We start from the raw sequence: 16,386 nt of genomic DNA, 5'->3' as shown, positions 1-16,386 counted from the left end.
AAGTCATTGTTTAACATGCTTGACTAGATGCATGACGTATAGGACGTAATCATTTTTTTTTTGAAGTAACGTCTGTATTTTATAAGATAAGATAAATCCTTAACAGTTAGTATTTATAGTATCTGTTTTTAACCTAAAAGAAAAGTAAATGCACATTCCTCGTTCCATATGCTAGGACACATTTGTACAAATTTTCCTTCTTCCCTATTGCTATTAGAGCATGGAATGGGTTGCCCGAGCCAGCCAGGAAATCCAATAACTTAGCAGAATTAAAGTCATTGTTTAACATGCTTGACTAGATGCATGACGTATAGGACGTAATCATTTTTTTTTTGAAGTAACGTCTGTATTTTATAAGATAAGATAAATCCTTAACAGTTAGTATTTATAGTATCTGTTTTTATATTTATAATTAACTAAAATTGGCGTAGGTCCTCTGCTTTATAGAAATCTTTATATAAAGATAGATATTGCTACACTTCGTTCCTTCTGTTCCAACTCCTTTCTTTTATCTACCCTGAATGTCGCTCTGATGACAAGCAGCGGCCAGCTCACTCTTTTATCAACCGCCTGACTCTAGCGCTCACACCGCAAGAGTTCTCTCTCTCTCTCTTCCTTCCCCCCCTCCTCCCTCTCTGTCCCTTCAAGTTCAAACGTTCTGTCTGCAGACTGGTCATCACATGTGTTACTGCATTCCAGTGTCTTAGATCAACGCTTTGCCCAATCCTGTTATGCTGAGTGGCTAACGTTTTCATTGACCCCCCTTCGAATCGTTGCAGTGGACATAATTAACTTGGATTGCTAAATGCTCATGAGATGACTGAAGAGTTCTTATCACCTGTAAGTATAATTATTTCAAACAGATAGAAAGCGCAACACTGTGAAGAGTACATTTGTAATGTATTGATAATGACGGCTAATTTTCTATCTGTATACAAGTACGCTATCCTGACATTAAACAAAATTAAAGATGTAATTAAAACACAGGAATAGATAATGTCGATTAAATATATTGCAATAATGTTGTATCTTTGTATGTGCCACGATAGCCAGTTTCTAGATGTAAGGAAAAAGAAAAAAACAACAAAATAGAACTAAAGTAGGTGTACAAGTGTTTGAATAAAATATTATTATGACATCATGACTAAGAAAAACTTTTGGCTTACTTTCATGAAGTGCTGATTTAATAGATCACTACTCTTGAAATAATCATCTAACAAACCAAGAACTTTTACTGTTTCCATAAAAAATATTTTGAAGACAACAACTCTTGTGTTACTTACGAGGTAGAACAACTCTCAGACGATTTTAGATTATGAAGGTGTGATGGCCAATCAGTTCCTATACCCCACTCATTGATTTAGTTTTGTGTTGAAATGGTATATTTCTGGCAGATTGTTCTATTCATACTAAAAGTATTTTATTTCTCTAATTTTTGTTTTCTTGACAAAGGCTGAATATATAGAAGGCCTATAAATAAAGTATTCAATTTATAACTGTTTTTTTAAAGTTAACATTTCAGAGCTTGTTCTCTATAGGGCAAAAATGTAAAGGTCAACTTTTTCTGTGGCCTACAGTGAATACAGTGTGTCATGTGGCCAACACAACGACCAACCTCCTTTAATTTTCCCCAACTAATGTCAGGTACCCATTTAGAGCTGGGTGGACTCAGAGGTGCTCAAAGATCCCGAAATTAAGAATCCCAGTTTTCACCAGGATTCGAACCCAGGACCCCGGGTTCAGAACTGTTTTTTTTTTAGTAAACCGTAAAATGTATTTTGTTTTCATGCTTTGTAAAAATATTTCGCTGCGGAAAATGGATCTTAAGTTTTTTTTTTTTTTTTCAATTTTATTAATTAATTTTCTTTTGAGACAGTTGATACTAAAAAAAAAAGACTAAAGATAAAAAACTAAACGAAATAGTATAATTACTCGATCAAGAAGTCATTCGTTAGTCTCAAGGCGGTTTTTTTTTTTGTTTTTTTGTTTTGTTTTGCTATCAAAACGTGTCCATTCTTGTGAAGTGAATGTTGTGTGAGCTGAAACTTGGCAGTTCGATTCAGTTGTAGCAGATACTGCTTCAGGCGTGAGACATGTAGGTCAAACTTCAGGTCTGGAGTGGATTGTAGTGTTTCCATTTTGCAAAGACTAAAGAAATACGATTTATTTATAGATAGAGATAGAGATTAATAGAGATAGATAGATAGATAGATAGATAAATAGATAGATAGATAGATAGATAGTCAGATAGATAGATAGATAGATAAATAGACTGATTGGTTTATTCATTGGTTCAGATCAGTAATCCTATATCTGTATCTGTGATTAACTGCTCAGTAGTTTCCAGATCTGGCAGTCTTCTGTATAGTTTTTGTATTATAAGAAGATTTCCTTGCTGTTGGTGTTAAGATTTACAGATAGATAGATAGACAGATAGACAGATAGATAGATAGATAGACAGATAGACAGATAGACAGATAGATAGATAGGCAGATAGATAGATAGACAGACAGATAGACAGATAGATAGATAGACAGATAGACAGATAGACAGATAGATAGATAGATAGATAGATAGATAGATAGATAGATAGATAGATAGACAGATAGATAGATAGATAGATAGATAGATAGATAGATAGATAGATAGATAGATAGATAGATAGACAGATAGATAGATAGATAGATAGATAGATAGATAGATAGATAGATAGATAGATAGATAGATAGATAGATAGAAGGATGGATGGATACACACACACATACACACATACACTTTGATAGATGTATAGATGTATAGATAGATTCTAATTATTTTGTCTTATTTAAAAATAAGAAGAAATTAACTCATTTCAGAAATCAACAACAAAATTCAACACATTTCATTGACAGAATCAAAGTCCTGCTCAAGTTAAGCCCCTTTGATTTCCTGACAATTTTATTGGCTTCTTCATTATTCTTCACAAATGCTTAAAATTGGATTGAAAAAAAAAAAAAAAATCAATGAAGTAAATTTAATGTCTGAAAAAAAAAACAACAACAACAACAAATTCGATTATTTTTCTTTTTCTTGACCAAGAGTCGAGTCGATGAGCCAAGAATGGGGTCACAGTGTCTTTCATAGAGAAATGTGTTTGACTCTCAATTATCTGGCCTGACTGTGTGGTAATAGGATGCACACAAGTAGCGCACGTGACCACTGTTTTCTGCAACTTTAAACTATGTATTTATGTTTCTAATAAGTTTATCTCATGCATAACACACACCCAATACAATTTGTTGTTAAAGGGAACATAGAATTCCCGAACTATATTACCCAACATTGATGAACGTTTAGGTTTCACACCATAGACTTATATATACTACTCTAGACTGGACATGGAGATTTTTTAACACTACAAAAAAGGCGTTGTTTTGTAAAGTAGTTAAAAGAAGTAAAGTAGTTGGTTTTTTTCAACCCTAACCTATGTAACATATAATTTTATTTTTAAACATTATCTCAATGGAAACAAACAGGAAATGGTTTTGTTTCATATATTTGCGTGAATATCCGAGAAATGATTTTGCATTATTTGTAAACTTTGAAAACTAAAGATCATTACTTTTCTAGAACAGAAAAGATTGATTGGGGCCACCCCCCTTAGAGCTTGAAAATAGTTTACGTACATAAATATATATATTTATTTTATATATATATATATATAGGTCTGTAAGTCGATCAATCGCGAATAAGAATTTATTTCGGTTTCCAGTTGAGTGTAATATTTAAGTCTATGTTTCACACTTAATTAACTGTAAATAACTTTCCTGTACCATTGTGGATTTTTCCTGAACAGACTATTATAACATAGTGCAGGGGTGGCCACTTGGTTAATACTTTACAAGTTTTAAGCCAAACTTCCACTCAGTGGAAAGGAATAAGAAGCCTGTCTCCTATTCTTCTTCCACTGCCACAGACTTGCTGATCTCCGTCTAGAGAGGTCTGGCAAACCACAATCAAAAAGTCCGCCACGCCTTTTCCACAACGGGGCCGAAATCAGTGCCCCGTTACCTGGAGTGGCCGTCCATGAACGGAACAGTGGCGGTTACAGTATAGGAATATGAGGCAAACTCCCCATGATTAGCGCAGAGGCGTAGTGAGCAAGCAAAACGTGCGCCTGGGGCAAAAAAAACTTTATTGGCGCACCCTCCCTCATTCTCCATGAACATCAGACAGAAAATATAGGCTTAAGTACTTCATAATAATATGACACAAATAGTTAAAATGTATTACTTAACTATCAACAATAATTCTACTTTTTTTGGCGCCTCTCTGCGTGTGGCACCCCCCCCCCTGATGTTGGGGCACCCCCTCTGACTACGCCTCTGGGTTAGCGCTTCCCCTTGGCAACTTATAGCCAGTTAAAACCAGGAACGAGGCGCCGCTGTGTACGTGGTACGGTACCGTTACTGCTGGGAGCCCTCAGACAGGACTTGGGGTGAAGAGCTGCCGGTCCAGGCCTGGTCAAGATTTTTCAAGAAAGAACCTGAGCTTCTTAGACCCTGACTCAAACAGAGTTTAATAATGATGTGAAGGAGTATTTCCCGGAGTAATGTCTTGAATGGTATGTTCCAAAAGTCTGCCTCTCTCTCTTTTACCTTTTTTTTTATGTAGAAATGTCTCACCAGCTGAAAATATGTATTATGAACTTTCAAGGCTACTCATGGAGCTATTTATTGTAGAATATATATTTCATACTAGTTCTTTCATATAAAAATCTCTCTAGAAACTATGTATAGCCTCTGTGCTCATTGTTTTGTCTATTCTGAATCAAGCCAGTTTTTGAGCTGGGGTCATATAAATGTGTACAAATCTTATATCAAATTACTCTGTCTGTCTGTCTGTCTGTCTGTCTAGTAAAAGGGTTCGATTTGTTATTTCTCCCACACCAATTCTTGGATCAAGTTGAAACATTCATATTTATTCATTGGTATGGACAAGACATAAATCAATTTAAAAAAAAACATAATTAATTAATGGTAATTAATTATTTTGTTTAATATTAACAACGGAAAGTAATCCATCAGTAATTACAAATATGGCTAAATATATAGGGTGTCCCATTATGCGGAACCTCTGCGGCTCCAGTGAGATTTCTGGGTAAAATGGCAGGGTAGAATCATTCTCGGGCTAACATATGGCATATTTAAACGACAAATATGCAAATTGCCAGACTACTAAAAGAGAATATCTTTCTAAAGGTGTTCATGATTACGAAGATGTTTGCGAGGTCAGTTGTCAATGCCCCTTCTTCTGACATCAAAACCGCTTTATCTCCTAGTGAAGGTTTTGAATTTTGTTTTTCTTTTGTCACTTTAGATTTCTAATCTTATTATAATTATTATATTTCCCAACACACGTGTCATAATCAAGATAAGTATTTAATGTCTGGCAAACACGGTAAATTTTGAAAATCAATAGATTTTGAACGAGTCCTCTCGCCCCACCTCAAAGTGCTGCCCTATTCAATGATGGAGCTAGAAGATTCATTCTCATACATATATACTCTTATACATAAACATTTATTCCCATTCTGGAACAAATATATTCTGATAAAGATACATTCTGGTACATCCTGTAAGTTTCATAAAGCTTGAATTAAATTGCTGGACTAGCCAGTCCTACCTAACTTAATGCCTTTCATAAATATGTTGGTCATAGAATTTTAAGATAAACATACAATTTACCAAATGCAACGGAACTATAGTACTATGATTACAATATGAACAGAGACGTGTCATAATAAATACAACTAAAACTATTTCAACATCTTATATTCATCTGTCTCTTGACTTTTGTCGTACGGGTGCTGTGACAGTTCCCGTAACCCATTTCCTCCATTTTGTCTCGGTCTGCAGCTGTTCTGAGCAAGCTATCCAAAGATAGACCAGTCCATTCTTCTTACGTTGTCCAGCCAGCTAGTGTCTCCCCCCCCCCCCCACTGTACCTTCAAGGACGACTTGTGACACTATGTCCACATCAGCTCCGCTTTTGTCTCTTCACATTATTGAGGAGCACCTGCTTTTTGCCAGCCAAAGTGTTGACATGTAAAAGTACAAACTCATTTGTCTTCTTTTCCTGGTATCTGATACCCAGCATTTTGCTGTAGCATTTACTCTCAAAGGCTTGGATTCTTTTTTCAGCCTCAGCTTTTGTGAAACACTGAACGCTGAGGCTGAGGTTTAATCGGATGATTCACAAAAATAACTCTGTTTGGGATCCCCCAACTAAAGAAAACATAACGAAGCTAGACCAAATACGAAATAGAGCAGTCAGATTTATATACAACGAATATTCCAACTTGATTAGTGTAACATCATTAGTAAAATAACTAAACTTAGAGACATTTCAGGATAGAGTAATAAAGAATAAAGTAGCTAAAATACATAAAACACTAAACCATAGCTTACAAATAGAAAAACAAAACCTAATGAAATACTCAGAAACACATACGCTAGAACAATTTCGTACAAATGCCTTCTTCTTCCCTAGTTCCATTAGAGCATTGAATGGGAATTATCTTCTTTTTATTGAGTAAAGTCTGTCATCTGTAATATATTTTTATAGCCTTTATATAGCGCTACATTATTGCTTATAGCATGCTCAGATAAGATAAGAAGATAAGATAATAATAAAAGCTATTTATAGGACAATATTTTCATTTCACCACGAACTGGCTTCATCAACTCACGTATCATATTTATTTAAAAATGATCTATAGAAAATATAAGTAATTCGGGTTTCGTTTACAAATTATTATCAAGCAAATAGTAATCGGAGTCTCTCACAGTTTTTTTTCTACATTTCAAAATAATATTTATCATTCTAGGAATGGTGAAAGTTAAGAAAAAAAACAAAACAAGTTTGTTAGACAACAAGATTTTCAGACTTTTTTTTTTTGGTTAAATTACAAATGTAATGAAATTTTTTGTTTCTTGACTCACTGGAGGCAACAATGGATATCCCCGATCTGACGTCAACGTACAGTCCACGCGTTCTTTGGCTTCAATTTAAGATGGAAGCGAATATTTATACTGAAATAAACGACATTGGAGTCCAGGCGTACTGTTACTTATCATCTCATCAAGTAGATGTTTGTAAAAATTTAACTCTGGTTTCGGATTTCCAAGCTTAAAAAAAAAAGATTTGATTTTGATATATTTGTTTAGAAAACAAACCTGGTGTTTATATGCTCTCTCCAATATAACACTTGTGAACTACATCACGATATTTAAATGTCGACAGTTGGGAGTTCATCCTATAAGCTTAGTTCATAAAAAGATTGGTAATACATTCTATGTGCTCGTTTCATAATGGGACATCAATGACATACTTTGAGTTGTACACGTTGTAATCTAGTCATGCATGTTGATTCGAGGTAGAAACTATGTCTTTGGGGGTAAGCAGGCATCTCGTTCCATGCTCTTAGGCACAGGGGAAGAAAGAACCCTTATACTTATTTGTGCTAGCATAGAATAAGAAATGTTCCTTTATCTGTTTGTATTTTTGTTAACCACAGTTGGCAATGTATTCAATAAGTTCATTTCACACTAAAATGTTTGTGACACAACCCATAAGTTCATTTCACATTTTTTAAAAAAGTAGTTCGCTCGAACTGTAAGGAAACATTAATTTCAAATTGCAAATTTCATTAATCTGTTATATTTCATTTTCTATGTTGTTTTGTATGCCACACTGTAATGTTCAACACATGAGAGGTATTCATCTGTAAGCTTATTTTTGGTCTGGCATTTTCACTTCACAAATTCATTGACTTCTTGATATTTGTCTAAAAGTGTAGCTTTGGCCGCTGAGATAATTTGATGTAATAATAAGGCTTGTCTTCGAGTTCGAAGATTAATGAGGAATTCAGTGTTTCCCGTGGTTACACAGTCCCAGCTGTGACCTACATACTTTGCCACATAACCATTTTTTTTGCAGACATAACCATTTTCGGCCGGTGAATTTGATTAGCACCATTATTTAAAATGCAAGCTCAATGTAGCGCTATATCGCTGTCGTATGCGTTAGTTACGTTTAAGTCAAGAATGTCTAATATTGATTAAGTCACACCTTTGTATTTGGCATAGAAAAGTGACAGCAAAATAAATGTTTGGTTACTCACAAATATATACAGTAACATACAGCTAGTTTCATAAAGTAACATGTAGTTTACAGTTGGCTGCTCAAAGTTACACTTCATTATCGTTGCACAATTATAACCACTTTTCTCTTTCAGGGGTCTGAGGGCCTTGCGCCGCAGTTTGGTACCTACTCTTGTGTCTGTTTAGACCTACGTGAACTTGGAATGTTTTGCTAGACACTGGAAAAGCTATTGCTGACTGAAACTTATGTAAAGAGCCTAATTTTGTTTGATTTCAAAGAAGGGAAATAACTTGTACATTATTAATATATAGTTTTAAGGATGCAGATTTTCCCCTTTAAATAAGTTTTTTTTTTTTTTTAAAAGGATTTGTTTATATTGCGCTTATATTGTTGTTTTTTTTTTCTTTATAAAGACTTTAGAAAATTACGTTTAAATCTCAATGACGGCTAAGATTTTTTTTGAAAGCGAATAACAGATATAAAAGAAAACTAAAGACACTCCGGCATCCGTCGTTGCTTAATCATGTCATTGCCATGTGTCTAACACCACGAATATTATGAGAAGGCAATTAGCATGCTACGAAATGGTATCGAAACTCTTGATTAAAACACTAATGCTAAAGCTATCAAAACAATGTTTTGTAGATTTGCGAATGTGTTTTGTGCGCCAACTGTTTATTTCTATTCGTGGGTTATACAACATGAGAGGTACATGTGTGGAGGCATAACTGCCAAGATTATGAGAGCTATGCTAGCAACTAGTTGGGGTGTAGAGACAGAACTGCCAAGATTATGAGAGCTATGCTAGCAACTAGTTGGGGTGTAGAGACAGAACTGCCAAGATTATGAGAGCTATGCTAGCAACTAGTTGGGGTGTGGAGACAGAACTGCCAAGATTATGAGAGCTATGCTAGCAACTAGTTGGGGTGCGGAGACAGAACTGCCAAGATTATGAGAGCTATGCTAGCAACTAGTTGGGGTGCGGAGACAGAACTGCCAAGATTATGAGAGCTATGCTAGCAACTAGTTGGGGTGCGGAGACAGAACTGCCAAGATTATGAGAGCTATGCTAGCAACTAGTTGGGGTGCGGAGACAGAACTGCCAAGATTATGAGAGCTATGCTAGCAACTAGTTGGGGTGTGGAGACAGAACTGCCAAGATTATGAGAGCTATGCTAGCAACTAGTTGGGGTGTGGAGACAGAACTGCCAAGATTATGAGAGCTATGCTAGCAACTAGTTTGGGTGTAGAGACAGAACTGCCAAGATTATGAGAGCTATGCTAGCAACTAGTTGGGGTGTAGAGACAGAACTGCCAAGATTATGAGAGCTATGCTAGCAACTAGTTGGGGTGTGGAGACAGAACTGCCAAGATTATGAGAGCTATGCTAGCAACTAGTTGGGGTGTGGAGACAGAACTGCCAAGATTATGAGAGCTATGCTAGCAACTAGTTAGGGTGCGGAGACAGAACTGCCAAGATTATGAGAGCTATGCTAGCAACTAGTTGGGGTGTGGAGACAGAACTGCCAAGATTATGAGAGCTATGCTAGCAACTAGTTGGGGTGTGGAGACAGAACTGCCAAGATTATGAGAGCTATGCTAGCAACTAGTTGGGGTGTGGAGACAGAACTGCCAAGATTATGAGAGCTATGCTAGCAACTAGTTGGGGTGTGGAGACAGAACTGCCAAGATTATGAGAGCTATGCTAGCAACTAGTTGGGGTGTGGAGACAGAACTGCCAAGATTATGAGAGCTATGCTAGCAACTAGTTGGGGTGTGGAGACAGAACTGCCAAGATTATGAGAGCTATGCTAGCAACTAGTTGGGGTGTGGAGACAGAACTGCCAAGATTATGAGAGCTATGCTAGCAACTAGTTGGGGTGTAGAGACAGAACTGCCAAGATTACGAGCTGAGCTATGCTAGCAACTAGTTGGGGTGTGGAGACAGAACTGCCAAGATTACGAGCTGAGCTATGCTAGCAACTAGTTGGGGTGTGGAGACAGAACTGCCAAGATTACGAGCTGAGCTATGCTAGCAACTAGTTGGGGTGTAGAGACAGAACTGCCAAGATTACGAGCTGAGCTATGCTAGCAACTAGTTGGGGTGTAGAGACAGAACTGCCAAGATTACGAGCTGAGCTATGCTAGCAACTAGTTGGAGTGTAGAGACAGAATTGCCAAGATTACGAGCTGAGCTATGCTAGCAACTAGTTGGGGTGTAGAGACAGAACTGCCAAGATTACGAGCTGAGCTATGCTAGCAACTAGTTGGGGTGTAGAGACAGAACTGCCAAGATTACGAGCTGAGCTATGCTAGCAACTAGTTGGGGTGCGGAGGCTGATTGGTTAAGCGCTTGGTTTCCGAACCAACCTGAGGTCTTGTGTTCGAATCTTGGAATTTTGTATTTCGGGATTTTTAGGGCGTCCCTGAGTCCCCCCAACTGTAATGGGTACCTGACTTAAGTTGGGGAAAGCAAAAGAGGTTGGTCGTTGTGCTGGCCACATGACATCCTGCTCGTTAACTGTTGGCCATAGAAACAGATGGCCTAAACATCATCTGCCCTACAGATCGCAAGGTCTGAAAGCGAAACTTTATACGATTAACTACCAATAGTACCTCGTAACCATTGGTCCACTAAAAGTATGTTCCGTTTTCAATATACTTATTTGTTTGGGCAATTTATTATCTTTCGGCTACAAGATCTTATAGGCCTATCTTGCTATAAGACACTTCCAGTCTACTAAAACTGGGAGTCTTTTATTTAAATAAAACAATTCCACCATTAAATATCGACATATGAATTTAATTCTCAAAAGAATTCCTTCCTGTCTACAGACTACGCTTATCTCCCTTCTATCTGTCATCCGATCCACACTCCCTTTTTTTTTCTGTCTAGCTTATGAACCCCTAACATTTTAAAACCTACAATGTCGTGCTTAAATTGTAACTTTTAAGATGTCCATGTCCTGTCTCCCTATTCTAAAACGCCTCCAACTTCTTCACTGACGACATTTTTAACAGTCCTTTCTTCCTGGAGTAAAAGCTGAGGAAACTTGGGAGTCTCTCTCTATAGGGGGGCGCTCATGGTGGCAGAAACATATCTTTCAAAAAACTCGACAAAGATAGTTCATTAAAGCTTCCACTTGACTCTCTTTTCAACTCTGGTTAGAGAGAAAGATTAAAGAGATGTCTGCTTCTACAAAATTTGTCTTATAAAAGTTTATTGTTAGAATTTCCAGCTGACGCGGGCAGAGAGGATAACTTGTATTGACGAGCGATTGTCTCCCCTTTAAAAGCAGACAATTTTGCAGAGAGAAAGAGGAAAAAAAAAAAAAGGGGGGAAAGCAACTAGAAAGGGGAGAGAAGATGTTATTATATTTATTATTTTCTTGTTAACTGTTGAAGGATGTGCCAACAATTATTGCCGTGGACGGACAGTGTGAAAACTGAGACCTGCAATACAATTGTGCTGCAAGGCTAATCATATTTTTTTTTAACCTGAGCGTTAAACATTATTCATTCAGGGGACACAAAGGAATTGGTAATTTGAATGTGTTGTGTATTTGGTTTAGGCTTAGAGAAAGGCGTGTGGAATCACATATACATACAAAATATTCAGTCTTCAATTTTACTAAATATATATATATATATATATATATACTGTTACGATCTTCACTACCAGGTCTTCCGTAAACACTGCTAAACAACACAGCATATCTAACACAAGAACTTGACAACAAGAGGTTCAAGTAACAAGATGGCGGTTTAATGACAAATACATCAACGGCCAATAAAACACTATTGGCTTCACTAACTTCAAATGCTTTAACACAATAGAACTGCCTAACTAATCACTACAAGTCTCTCTCTGTCTACTTCTAAACTCGTACAGCTACATTGTCGAGGATTAACAAGGTACCGCACCGTCTTTACTGCCTTGCTGTCCTGGACTCAACTGTCCATTCTTACACATTGTCTCTCGACCGAAAAGGCTTTCGATCACATGACCATAACACTGGCCATAGTTGCGTGTACTAGCAGTAATGTCCCTTGTTCAACAGTCGTTGACCTGTGTGATTCGCTTTAGTCGTGTGTGTCAGTAGGTCAAACACACATTAACCCTATCAGTCCACCACTGGAGTTGCAACAATATATATAGATATATACATATATATATATATATATATATATATATATATATATATATATATATATATATATATATATATATATATATATATATATATATATATTATGTATGTAGCATATAAATAGGTTAACACTCATATGGTTAGCAATTGATTGGAAGGCTCTACCTAGCTCTCTAATTGTTGAATGAAAATATATTACAGTAAAAAAACAAACAATAGTAATAAAACGCCTTATTACAGAGAACTGTAACAACAGTTTAAATAACAGGCCAAGAGAGAAAGCTATGTCTCATGCGACATTAAATAATGTAAGGAACTAAAAGTAAAAGAGATTCTAGTCAAGGAGGAAGATGAAGAGGAATGGAGAAAGACGGTTGACAGATCATGTGTGGTGCCCCAACGGTCTAAAATATTAAGAGATAAGTAAACTGAAGCGAAGAATCACAGAGGTGATAGGATTTGCAAAATATGTCAGGTCACCATTCAAGTTGGACTTGGGGGCGCCATTAGAATTCCTAAATTCAAAATTCAAGTTATCCTCGACATTCGAATCTGAGACCTCAGATTCGTATTCCAAACGTTCGTATCATTATACTTCATAGATTATGAGAGACCAATATACGACCTATACAGTATGGTTAAAAAAATGTTTTTTAAAGGTACATTTTCAAAAGTGAATATAAAGCCGTGCATGGGCGTAGCGAGGATTTTTTTTCGGGGGGGGTTTGGGGGGGGGGGAATTTTTTCTCCCCCCCCCCCCCCGCGCGAAAAAAATCTACATGTATTTATGTGTGTGTGTGTGTGTGTACAAAATCTTTATTGCATTTTGACCCTTCATTCTTTTGGAAGACGTTTATTGTGCCCTAGAATAGGTTCTTCCATGAGTTAGTGGAAAAATTGTAGATTCCCCGCCATTACTACCAAAGGGGTCTGGGGGAGCGCTAGGAGCTTCCCCAGCGCGGGGCGAAGCCCCGCCGCCAAGCACTATTTCTGATATTGGAAGCCAACAAAATGCATATTCTGAGGTATCTACACTACATTTACCAGCTATTATAAAGTTTTATTTCAAAAACCTAATGTGCTATTCTTACTGACTTAGACCCTCCAGCGCCGTTCTGCGCATTTGCCGTCAAGCTGTTTCCATAAAGTTGTAGATCCCCCGCCATTACTAGCAAGGGGGTCTGGGGGAGCGCTAGGAACTTCCCCAGCGCGGGGCGCAGCCCCGCCGCCAAGCACTATTTCTGATATTGAAAGCCAACAAAATGCATATTCTGAGGTATCTACACTGCATTTACCAGCTATTAAAAAGTTTTATTTCAAAAACTTATGGGCTATTCTTACTGACTTAGACCCTCCCGCGCCGTTCGGAGCATTTGCCGTCAAGCTGTTTCCATAAAAATCTGTCACTGGTAATGTCTGAAGCCTCTTCCCACCTGCCATGAGGACCTCCATGAATGAGTGGCGTCATGTTGTACTAGGATATCATTGCAACTCTTCTTATGCGTAATTCTTTTTGTCGGAGAACATGTCCGGCAAACCTCATGCGACGCTCTGTCACAATCTTACTAAGGGGTCGACTCACAGTTTGGCATAGGATTTTCTTGATTTGGACCCGATCCCTATAACTGACTCCTAAAATCTGCCATCTTTATTGAGCCACATTTAGTGTTTTTCAATCTCGGCAGATGACTATTCACTGCACTTTATTGATGGAGCCCCGCCACAGGTAAAAATGTGTAGTCTCTCTTGAATATGCTCTTGGAATTAAGTGATTGTAGTTTGCTTTAGATTTTACATCGAAAAGGGAAGTTTTATCGTCAAAATCATCTGTTGGGGGTTTTCCAACTCCAAATGCTATGTAGGGGGATCTTAAACTCAAAATCATCTGGAGGGGTATTTTAAACTTAAAAAAAAAGCCATCTGTAGGAGAGGGGTTTAAACTCAAAACCCCCCATAGGATTGGCTACGCTCAAATAATTTTAGTGTGTAATTTGCTTTTTTTTTATATTGAAGAGGTATTTTAGCATCAAACCCCCCTGAAGGGGGGTTTAAACTCAAAACCCCTTACGGCAACGCTCATAGCATTTTGAGTGCGTAATTTGCTTTTTTCTGACACTGAAGATGTATTTTTTAGCTTCAAACCCCCTGGCGGGGGGGGGGGGGGGAGTTAAACTCAAAACCCCTTTGGCTACGCACATAGATTTTAGAGTGAGTAATTTGCTTTAATTTATATTGAAGAGGTACTTTTTAGCTTCAAACTCCACTGGAGGGGAGTTTAAACTGAAAACCCCTTTGACTACACTCATAACATTTTGAGTGTATATTGTGCTTTGTTTTTATTATTAAAGAGGTATTTTTTACCTTCATACCCGCTGAAGTGGGGTTTAAACTCAAAACTAAGTCATAACCCATTTAGCTACGGTCATAGAATATTGAGTGCGTACTTTGCTTTTTTTGTGCTCTTGGAATTTGGTGATTTTCGTTTGCATTTTTTTTTTTGAGATTTAACTGCAAAAACCCCTGGTAGGGGTTTTAAACTCGAACCCCCCTGGTAGGGGTTTTTAAACTCGAACCCCCCTGGTAGGGGTTTTAAACTAAAAAAAAACCCTGGTAGGGGGTTTTAAACTTAAAACATCCTTGGTTGTGCTGGGGAAAGTGATGGTTTTGTATTAAAATCTCACCTAAAATAAACAAAATCAAAGCAAAAAATCAGTCACTAAATTCCGATCCCCCCTGCGGGGGGAAGGGGGGGGTTTCATTTCGGGGGGGGGGGGGGGGTTTGAACCCCAAACCCCCCCCCCCTGGCTACGCCCATGAAGCCGTGGGCAAACTCGTACCTTGAATAGAATTTCAGTTTTTCTTTTTAGATCGAAACGTTAGAGACAGACAGTTTTCAGTGGTCACTAACTAAATATAACAAAATAGTTAATATAAGTATTAATGCACTCAAAAATCATCCTCAGCCTAGCAACTGTAAGTATACAATTATATAAACGTTAAAAATAAAACAAAATAACAAGTTTCTACCAACAGTTTCATTTTTTTTCCTTTGGCTATTACGTCACCACACAGCAATAGTTATTTTCTCATGTTCAATCTAATGGTTACCAGAGAAATATATTTAACTCTTGCTTTGCCCACAGCATTGATCCCGTTCCAAGAGACCACACGTGACATTGTGTTTGTTTATCCTCTTGTCGTTTCGGAGCTAAAAGAGCCGGGAATTCCCGTCTAATTGCTCTGGAGACTCTCACTTCATGAAGTCTCTTATTTGTTCACATCTACGGACAAGAAAATGAGCAGAACGATGCCGTTGACGAAGTCTATATGTGTGTCGATGAAGTTTGTGTTTAGAAACCATTGATTTCTGAGTGACTTAAGAAGCAGTTCCTTTTTAAAACTGACTTTTAGAAACGGTTATTATTTAAAGAAACGTTAGAAAAGTTGACTTTCTAAGCTCTAAAACAATATGTATTGACCAATCCATCTCCACAGACTTAAAGATAACAATTAGACCTATTAACTCTTTAAATACAATGTACTTTTACAATTCGGGACCCAAATGTCAGAGTTAATTATTTTAGACACGTAATTAGCTCTCCAAATATCGCCTGGGATTTAAACTTAGTGAAAGTGACAACCTGTTGCCTCGGTGTTCCTCTCCAAAATATTTTAGTGAACTGACTTGTAGGGGCTGACTAAATAGTGTGCGTGGCTAACTAATGAGTGAAATATGACTTTAAATTCTAAAGGTCATAGTGTCCGAGTTATAAATTAGGCATGCAATTACGTTGAGCAAAGTAACTAAAGAGGTGCTCTTAACCTTTGACTGGCAAGTATTTTATAACATTAAGTACTATCAATGTTCCAATTTGACTTTTAGGTTGAAGTAATGAGAACTTGACAATGTAAGAGAATACGTAAACAAGTAAAAATATAAGAAATCATTTTTTTTTTTTAAAAAAAAAGGTCGTCATTAAAACTATATCAATTAATAATGTACAAGTTATTTACCTTAACAAAATAATTAATTACCAATATTTCATTGACAAAAAAAAACTGTGTATATTTAGAAGCCCCCGAAAGGGGA

The 16,386-nt window shown here is 37.1% G+C and overlaps 1 protein-coding gene across 1 annotated transcript in view; it reads left to right on the top strand.

Annotated features, from left to right (window-relative positions):
- The first annotated feature begins 596 nt into the window (after positions 1-596).
- The window catches only part of LOC106076452 (G-protein coupled receptor dmsr-1-like), a 77,961-nt gene continuing 62,171 nt past the window's right edge, over positions 597-16,386 (top strand). The window contains exon 1 of the mRNA XM_056007349.1: positions 597-840. The gene's annotated coding sequence lies outside the window, so the exon portion shown is untranslated. The remainder of the gene's footprint in view (positions 841-16,386) is intronic.

This window comes from Biomphalaria glabrata, chromosome 13 (genome assembly GCF_947242115.1).
Source record: "Biomphalaria glabrata chromosome 13, xgBioGlab47.1, whole genome shotgun sequence".
Lineage (NCBI taxonomy): Eukaryota > Metazoa > Mollusca > Gastropoda > Planorbidae > Biomphalaria > Biomphalaria glabrata.
The sequence above is the reverse complement of the archived record's forward strand: the minus strand, read 5'-3'. Positions and strand labels throughout refer to the sequence as shown.